A 9,561-nucleotide genomic window follows, 5' to 3' on the forward strand; every position below is an offset into this window, starting at 1 on the left:
TGTGCAATAGCCGACACGGGTTTTATGGAAACCCATCGCATCATGTGTATGTAGATAAAGCAACAATGAATGTTAGTAACTGATGTGAGGGTTTATCCACAATTGTATGATGATAACCTAACGCCCTATGCGCAATAGGCGACACGGATTTTACACGAAACCACCGCATCATGCATACCCTGATAAGGCCGCAACAAATGTTAACAACACATGTTAAGTTTTTTGCACAATTGTCTATATACATATAGGTGGCGTTTGGTTCTGAGGCTATCCCTCAGTGGGATAAGGATAGCCAGATTTTCAGGGGATGCCATATGTTTGGAAGGAAGGATGCGATGGCTGGGGATAACCCGACATAGCGAATATTCCACCGAAAACTTAGCTACCGATAGCCGCGAGAAACTGACGGACGAGGGCAGCCACCCACCGCGCCGAAGCATTTTCCTCCCTTTTTTCTACTTCGACGACAGTGGCAGCGATTCCGCATCGAAGCGGCGGCGCACGAGAAGCATCCCATCCTCCTTCTCCTCCTCCTCCTCGTTCTCTATCTCTCGCCATTTCTGTCTAGCCCTTTCTCAGAGACTCTGACTTCCCCTATGCTCTTCCACCAACCTTGGAGCCCACCCGACACTGCTATGGAAGTGAGCGCTGGCGGTGGGGAACGGGGGCATCAGGGAGCCGGAGAACGGACGTGCCAGCGGCGGGTTACGTCGGTGCCGGCAGCTCTCTATATCATACCCATACGGACAGTGTAGCTCGATCCCTCTTTGTACCAGATATCTGATGCATCTTTCCCTTTCTCTGCAGCTAGAACGGAGGAGCACCGAGCTGACGAATAGATCAGCAAGGCAGTCCCGATTTGACGCATATGTTTGATTTCGACAGTGAACAACATTATTTCAGGAATATAGACTACTGATGTGTGTTCATCCATGCCATACACTACTTGTGTGTGTTCATCCAGGGGTGCGTGTGTTTGATGTTGGCGTTCCCCTTTGATGTATGTTTGATAGATGGTGTAAAAACCAACACTACTATAGCCCCTGCAATATTAACATTGGATTCTAGATCCACCGAGAATTTCGGCATAGCGTTCAGTTGGGTTCCAGCGTCATTAAGGTGATAGATTTTTTTTCTAACTTAAGGAAAAAGTTTGCTGTAATGGAATGGGCAGAACGATTGTATAATGAGCTAATTTGAAAAATGCATAATTTTTTTCACAATTCCATAAAAAAGTGTGTCATTATAAGAATATATCCACTTCTCATCCTTCCGTCCAAACAACAAAATTTGGCTATCCAACACAACCAATCCCATTCAGCCAAACAAGCAAATGTGGTTATCCCTAACCAGGTGGCTGGGGATATTACTAGCCAATCCAACTTCGCCCTCGAACCAAACACCCCCATAATGGTAACAAGGCATCATATGCAACAACTATTGCAAACTTTACGTGAAATCGCCGCAACCTAATTCAGATATAAGCAAACAGTCAATGTTAGTAACTGATACGAGGTTGCACACGCTACTATAACACCACTAGATAAGCATCCATAAAGGCATCTAAAGTGTAATTGATGTCAAAATTGACACGCTATCGCATAATCTCTATGTTTTGTCATGCATGGTGTGTCCAAAGTGCGCTCAATACCAAATTGGACTTGTTACTAGATTGTGGTCGTAAGAGGCATCCAAAGTGCAAACAGTGTTAGGTTTTACAATAGATCATCAAAGGTACAATGTTCAGCCTTTGATAGGCTTTGCATATAACCTTTGTTGTTTTGCTAGATGCTTGACCTATCATCAAGTAAAAGGGCCATCTTTGAGTCATATTGAGTAAACTAGACATTTCATATTGAGGACTCTTATGAAGGATGTCTGTTGATGCTTGCCTCGCGAGGGCCTTGCCTGCGGAGTCTTGACGTCGTGTCGCGGCGGGCCCTTTGATGATGCCATGCGATGGGCCACAGGCGGTCGGACCTGGGTACACCCGGTCCCAGAGCACCGACAGATGCTAACGGCCGAGTTATCTCTAGAGCTCTGAAAGCCAGATATTGGTGGGCCAGAAGGAGACCCGGCCTAGGAGGATGTGAGCCGTTTCATAAGAGTTCGTGCTCAATATGGAGTCGACTAAAGCTGGGAAGACCTGGATGGTTTAGTCTAGGATTCCTAAATCGGGTAGAATCCGAAAACTATTGTAGACCAGGGACCCGACCTATTATATAAAGGGGGTTCCCGGGTTGTCGAGGGGGACAGATTAGAATCTCTCGAGTCATTAGTAGCAAAACATCACTCTATAATCGAGATCATCATCATCAATTGCAATCACAACATGAGTAGGGTATTATCTCAATTGTGAGGGGGGCAAACCTGGGTAAACTCGCGTCTCTCGTTTCCTATTAACCCCATCCAAGATTTCACTTAGCAGCAATGGCCTCACAAAATAGTTCTTCTATGAGGACATCTGTCGTGACAAAACCACGATAACCAGGCTACTTCAAATCCCTTATGCGGCGCCAAGAGGAAAAAGCTAAAACTTTCCTCCCGTGTTGGCGGTTGGGTATGGAGCGAACTCCATAAGGCACCTCTCAACCTCGAAATATGATGCCTACGAGCTCGTTTGTGAAGCTAACTAAATAAATTATGGCAATCGCAAAGAGAGCCTTGGCTCGGTGGTTGGGCATGCGGTTGTGCAGCCTAACGACCCGAGTTCAATTCCTAGAATTGACACGTGATGCACAGGGGGTTTTCCCCATTTATTGAGGATCAAGTTTGGTGTGGTGAAACCACTCATCAAAAAATATCTTGATACTCATTTAAAAAATTATGAGGACCATGTTTATCTTGATACTCATACTAAAATGGCCCTATGCATCCCTAGTTGGTGCAGAGGCCAGGGAAGTGAAATTATCCCCCATTTTTATGACATCCTCCTCCTCCTCCCTAGCCGCCACTCCTCCTCTTCCCTTCCTCGCCGCCACCTGAGGCAGCCGTCGTGCAAGCCCGGGGCGCCAAGGATGGTGGCGGTGGGGTATCGGTTGCCCTGCCTCCGCGTGGGGAACTCCGGATCTGGAGCGGCGGCTCCATTGGCAAGGCACGGCCGGCTAGCAGCCGTGCGGGCAGTGGATTGATACGTCCATTTTGCATCATGCTTTTATATCGATATTTATCGCATTATGGACTGTTATTTCACTTTATATCACAATACTTATGGCTATTCTCTCTTATTTTACAAGGTTTACATGAGGAGGGAGAATGCCGGCAGTTGGAATTCTGGGCTAGAAAAGGAGCAAATATTAGAGACATATTCTGCGCAACTCCAAAAGTCCTGAAACTCCATGGAACCTCTTAAAATAAATAAAGAAAAATCCTCGCCAAAGATGAAGGCCAGGGGGCCCACACCCTGCTCACGAGGGTGGGGGCGCCCCCCCTAGGGCGCGCCCCCCTACCTCATGGGCCCACTGGTGGCTCTCCGACGTCCATCTTCTCCTATATGAGGTCTTTCGATGAGAAAAAAATAGAAAGGAACTTTTCGGGACGAGACGCCGCCGCCACGAGGTGGAACCTTGGCGAATCCAATCTAGAGCTCCGGCAGAGCTGTTCTGCCGGGGATACTTCCCTCCGGGAGGGGGAAATCATCATCATCATCATCACCAACGCTCCTCTCATAGGGAGAGGGCAATCTCCATCAACATCTTCACCAGCACCATCTCATCTCCAAACCCTAGTTCATCTCTTGTATCCAATTCTTGTCTCAAAGTCCGGGATTAGTGCTAGTAGGTTGCTAGTAGTGTTGATTACTCCTTGTAGTTGATGCTAGTTGGTTTATTTGGTGGAAGATCATATGTTCAGATCCTATATGCATATTATTACCCCTCTGATTATGAACATGAATATGCTTTGTGACTAATTACATTCGTTCCTGAGGACAAGGGAGAAGTCTTGCTATGAGTAGTCATGTGAATTTGGTATTCGTTTGATATTTTGATAAGATGTGTGTTGTCTAGCCTCTAGTGGTGTTATGTGAACGTCGACTACATAACACTTCACCATTATTTGGGCCTAGAGGAAAGCATTGAGAAGTAATAAGTAGATGATGGGTTGCTAGAGTGAAAGAAGCTTAAACCCTAGTTTATGCGTTGCTTCGTAAGGGGCTGATTTGGATCCATATGTTTCATGCTATGGTTAGGTTTACCTTAATACTTTTGTTGTAGTTGCGGATGCTTGCAATAGAGGTTAATCATAAGTAGTATGCTTGTTCAAGTAAGAACAGCACCCAAGCACCGGTCCACCCACATATCAAATTATCAAAGTATCGAACGCGAATCATATGAACGTGATGAAAACTAGCTTGACGATATTCCCATGTGTCCTCGGGAGCGCTTTTCCTATTATAAGAGTTTGTTCCGGCTTGTCCTTTGCTACAAAAGGATTGGGCCACCTTGCTGCATTTTATTTACTTTTGTTACTTGTTGCTCGTTACAACCTATCTTATCACAAAACTATCTGTTACCACTTATTTCAGTACTTGCAGAGAATACCTTGCTGAAAACCGCTTATCATTTCCTTCTGCTCCTCATTGGGTTCGACACTCTTACTTATCGAAAGGACTACGATAGATCCCCTATACTTGTGGGTCATCAAGACTCTTTTCTGGCGCCGTTGCCGGGGAGTGTAGCGCCTTTGGTAGGTGGAATTTGGTAAGGAAAAATTTATATAGTGTGCTGAAATTTACTGTCACTTGTTACTATGGAAAGTAATTCTCTGAGGGGCTTGTTCGGGGTATCTTCACCCCGTCCAGTAGAGCAAAGAGTTGCTCCTCGACCTACTGAACCTATTGAAAATGAAACTCCTTTTGAATTTCCTTCGGGTATGATGGAAAACTGGTAGATAACCCTTTTACAGGAGATGGAACAAAGCATCCTGATGAGCACTTAATATATGTGGATGAAGTTTGTGGATTATTTAAGCTTGCAGGTATACCCGATGATGTTGCTAAGAAGAAGGTCTTCCCTTTATCTTTGAAGGGAGACGCATTGATATGGTATAGGCTATGTGATGATATGAGATTCTAGGACTATAAAAGATTGAAGTTGGAATTTCATCAAAAGTATTACCCTATGCATCTGGTTCGTCGTGATCGCAATTATATATATAATTTCTGGCCTCGCGAAGGAGAAATCATCGCTCAAGCTTGGCGGAGGCTTAAATCAATGTTATATTCATGCCCCAATCATGAGCTCTCAAGAGAAATGATTATTCAAAATTTATATGCTCAGCTTTCTGATAACAATCGCACCATGCTTGATACTTCTTGTGATGGCTCTTTTATGATGAAGACTACTGAATTCAGATGGAATTTATTGGATAGAATTAAACGCAACTCTGAAGATTGGGACCTTGACGAAGGTAAGGAGTCAGGTATGACACCTAAGTTTGATTGTGTTAAATCTTTTATGGACACCGATATTTTTCGTAAGTTTAGCACTAAATATGGACTTGACTCTAAGATAGTAGCTTCTTTTTGTGAATCTTTTGCTACTTATGTTGATCTCCCTAAGGAGAAGTGGTTTAAATATCATCCTCCCATAGAAGTAAAAGTAGATGCACCTATTAAAGTTGAAGAAAAGACTATCACTTATAATGATCCTATTGTTCCTACTTCTTATATTGAGAAACCACCTTTCCCTATTAGAATAAATGATCATGATAAAGCTTCAACTGTTATTCGTAAAAGCAATATTAGAACTTATACACCTCCTGACCAAGTTAAAGTAGAACCTAATATTGCTATTGTTAAAGATCTCTTGTCTGATAATATTGATGGGCATGTTATTCAGTTCGAAGGTGAAACTGCTAGAATTGCTAAACCTTGTGATAAAGATAAACATAGACCTGTGGTAGGCGTGCGTGTTATTTCTGTTAAAATAGGAGATCATTGTTATCATGGCTTATGTGATATGGGTGCTAGTGCTAGTGTAATACCTATTGACTTATACGAAGAAATTAAGAATGAAATTGCACCTGTTGAGTTAGAAGATATTGATGTTACTATTAAACTTGCTAATAGAGATACTATTTCTCCAATGGGAATTGTTAGAGATGTTGAAGTCCTGTGTGGGAAAACTAAATATCCTGCTGATTTTCTTGTTCTTGGTTCCCCACAAGATAGCTTTTGTCCCATTATATTTGGTAGACCCTTCTTAAATACTATCAATGCTACCATAGATTGCAAAAAGAATGTTGTTACTGTTGGCTTGGATGATATGGTTCACGAGTTTAATTTCTCTAAATTTAGTAAACTACATCGTGAGGAAGAATTACCTAGTAAGGATGAAATTATTGGTCTTGATTCTATTGACGTACCTCCTAGTGATCCTTTAGAATACTATTTGCTAGACCATGAAAATGATATGTTCATGAATGAAAGAAGGGAAATAGATGAAATATTCTTTAAACAAGAACATATTCTGCATCACAACTTGCCTGTTGAAATCTTACGGGATCCACCTCCACCCAAGGGTGATTCCATGTTTGAACTTAAACCTTTGCCTGATAATCTTAAATATGCTTATCTTGATGAAAAGAAGATATATCCTGTTATTATTAGTGCTAACCTTTCAGAGCATGAAGAAGAAAGATTATTGAAAATTCTGAAGAAGCACCGTGCTGCTATTGGATATACTCTTGATGATCTTAAGGGCATTAGTCCCACTCTATGTCAACAGAAAATAAATTTGGAGGCAGATGCCAAACCAGTTCGTGATCCTCAACGACGTCTGAATCCTAAAATGAAAGAAGTGGTAAGAAAAGAAATACTAAAGCTTATGGAGGCAGGTATAATCTATCCCGTTGCTAATAGTGAGTGGGTAAGTTCTGTCCATTATGTCCCTAAGAAGAGAGGTATTACTGTTGTTCCGAATGATAAAGATGAATTGATTCCACAAAGAATTATCACAGGTTATAGGATGGTAATTGATTTCTGCAAATTAAATAAAGCTACTAAGAAAGATCATTACCCCTTACCTTTTATTGATCAAATGCTAGAAAGATTATGCAAACATACACACTATTGCTTTCTAGATGGTTATTCTGGTTTCTCTCAAATATCTGTATCGGCTAGAGATCAATCAAAGACTACTTTTACATGCCCTTTTGGTACTTTTGCTTATAGACGTATGCCTTTTAGTTTATGTAATGCACCTGCTACCTTTCAAAGATGCATGATGGCTATATTCTCTGGCTTTTGTGAAAAGATTTGTGAGGTTTTCATGGACGACTTTTCCGTCTATGGTTCCTCTTTTGATGATTGCTTGAGCAATCTTGATCGAGTTTTGCAGAGATGTGAAGAAACTAATCTTGTCTTGAATTGGGAAAAGTGCCACTTTATGGTTAATGAAGGTATTGTCTTGGGGCATAAAGTTTCTGAAAGAGGTATTGAAGTTGATAAAGCCAAGGTTGATGCTATTGAAAGATGCCATGTCCCAAGGACATCAAAGGTATAAGAAGTTTCCTTGGTCACGCCGGATTTTACAGGAGGTTCATTAAGGACTTCTCAAAAATTTCTCGGCCTCTGACTAATTTATTGCAAAAAGATATACCATTTGTCTTTGATGATGATTGTGTAGAAGCATTTGAAATACTTAAGAAAGCATTAGTCTCTGCACCTGTTGTTCAGCCACCTGATTGGAATTTACCCTTTGAAATTATGTGTGATGCTAGTGATTATGCTGTAGGTGTTGTTCTAGGGCAAAGAACAACAACAACAACAACAACAAAGCCTTTAGTCCCAAACAAGTTGGGGTAGCTAGAGGTGAAACCCATAAGATCTCGCAACCAACTCATGGCTCTGGCACATGGATAGCAAGCTTCCACGCACCCCTGTTCATAGCTAGCTCTTTGTCGATACTCCAATCCTTCAGGTCTCTCTTAACGGACTCCTCCCATGTCAAAATCGGTCGACCCCGCCCTCTCTTGACATTCTCCGCACGCTTTAGCCGTCCGCTATGCACTGGAGCTTCTGGAGGCCTGCGCTGAATATGCCCAAACCATCTCAAACGATGTTGGACAAGCTTCTCCTCAATTGGTGCTACCCCAACTCTATCTCGTATATCATCATTCCGGACTCGATCCTTCCTCGTGTGGCCACACATCCATCTCAACATACGCATCTCCGCCACACCTAACTGTTGAACATGTCGCCTTTTAGTCGGCCAACACTCCGCGCCATACAACATTGCGGGTCGAACCGCCGTCCTGTAGAACTTGCCTTTTAGCTTTTGTGGCACTCTCTTGTCACAGAGAATGCCAGAAGCTTGGCGCCACTTCATCCATCCGGCTTTGATTCGATGGTTCACATCTTCATCAATACCCCCATCCTCCTGCAACATTGACCCCAAATACCGAAAGGTGTCCTTCCGAGGTACCACCTGGCCATCAAGGCTAACCTCCTCCTCCTCACAGCTAGTAGTACTGAAACCGCACATCATGTACTCGGTTTTAGTTCTACTAAGCCTAAACCCTTTCGATTCCAAGGTTTGTCTCCATAACTCTAACTTCCTATTTACGCCCGTCCGACTATCGTCAACTAGCACCACATCATCCGCAAAGAGCATACACCATGGGATATCTCCTTGTATACCCTTTGTGACCTCATCCATCACCAATGCAAAAAGATAAGGGCTCAAAGCTGACCCCTGATGCAGTCCTATCTTAATCGGGAAGTCATCGGTGTCGACATCACTTGTTCGAACACTTGTCACAACATTATTGTACATGTCCTTGATGAGGGTAATGTACTTTGCTGGGACTTTGTGTTTCTCCAAGGCCCACCACATGACATTCCGCGGTATCTTATCATAGGCCTTCTCCAAGTCAATGAACACCATATGCAAGTCCTTCTTATGCTCCCTATATCTCTCCATAAGTTGTCGTACCAAGAAAATGGCTTCCATGGTCGACCTCCCAGGCATGAAACCAAACTGATTTTTGGTCACGCTTGTCATTCTTCTTAAGCGGTGCTCAATGACTCTCTCCCATAGCTTCATTGTATGGCTCATCAGCTTAATTCCATGGTAATTAGTACAACTCTGAACATCCCCCTTGTTCTTGAAGATTGGTACTAATATACTCCATCTCCATTCTTCTGGCATCTTGTTTGCCCGAAAAATGAGGTTGAAAAGCTTGGTTAGCCATACTATCGCTATGTCCCCGAGACCTTTCCACGCCTCAATGGGGATACAATCAGGGCCCATCGCCTTGCCTCCTTTCATCCTTTTTAAAGCCTCCTTCACCTCAGACTCCTGGATGCGCCGCACAAAACGCATGCTGGTCTCATCAAAGGAGTCATTCAGTTCAATGGTAGAACTCTCATTCTCCCCATTGAACAGCTTGTCGAAGTACTCCCGCCATCTATGCTTAATCTCTTCGTCCTTCACCAAGAGTTGGCCTGCTCCGTCCTTGATGCATTTGACTTGGCCAATATCCCTCGTCTTCCTCTCCCGGATCTTAGCCATCTTATAGATGTCCCTTTCACCTTCCTTCGTGCCTAACCGTTGGTAG

General features: G+C 43.1%; 1 long non-coding RNA gene across 1 annotated transcript; it reads left to right on the forward strand.

Moving 5' to 3' along the window:
- The first annotated feature begins 417 nt into the window (after window positions 1-417).
- On the forward strand, window positions 418-1,254 carry LOC123082227 (uncharacterized). Its single transcript, XR_006438983.1, has 2 exons — window positions 418-709; window positions 808-1,254. It is a non-coding gene; the product is annotated as an uncharacterized lncRNA (long non-coding RNA).
- The last annotated feature ends 8,307 nt before the right edge of the window (window positions 1,255-9,561 follow it).

The sequence above is a fragment of the Triticum aestivum genome, chromosome 4A (assembly GCF_018294505.1).
Source record: "Triticum aestivum cultivar Chinese Spring chromosome 4A, IWGSC CS RefSeq v2.1, whole genome shotgun sequence".
Classification (NCBI taxonomy): domain Eukaryota; kingdom Viridiplantae; phylum Streptophyta; class Magnoliopsida; order Poales; family Poaceae; genus Triticum; species Triticum aestivum.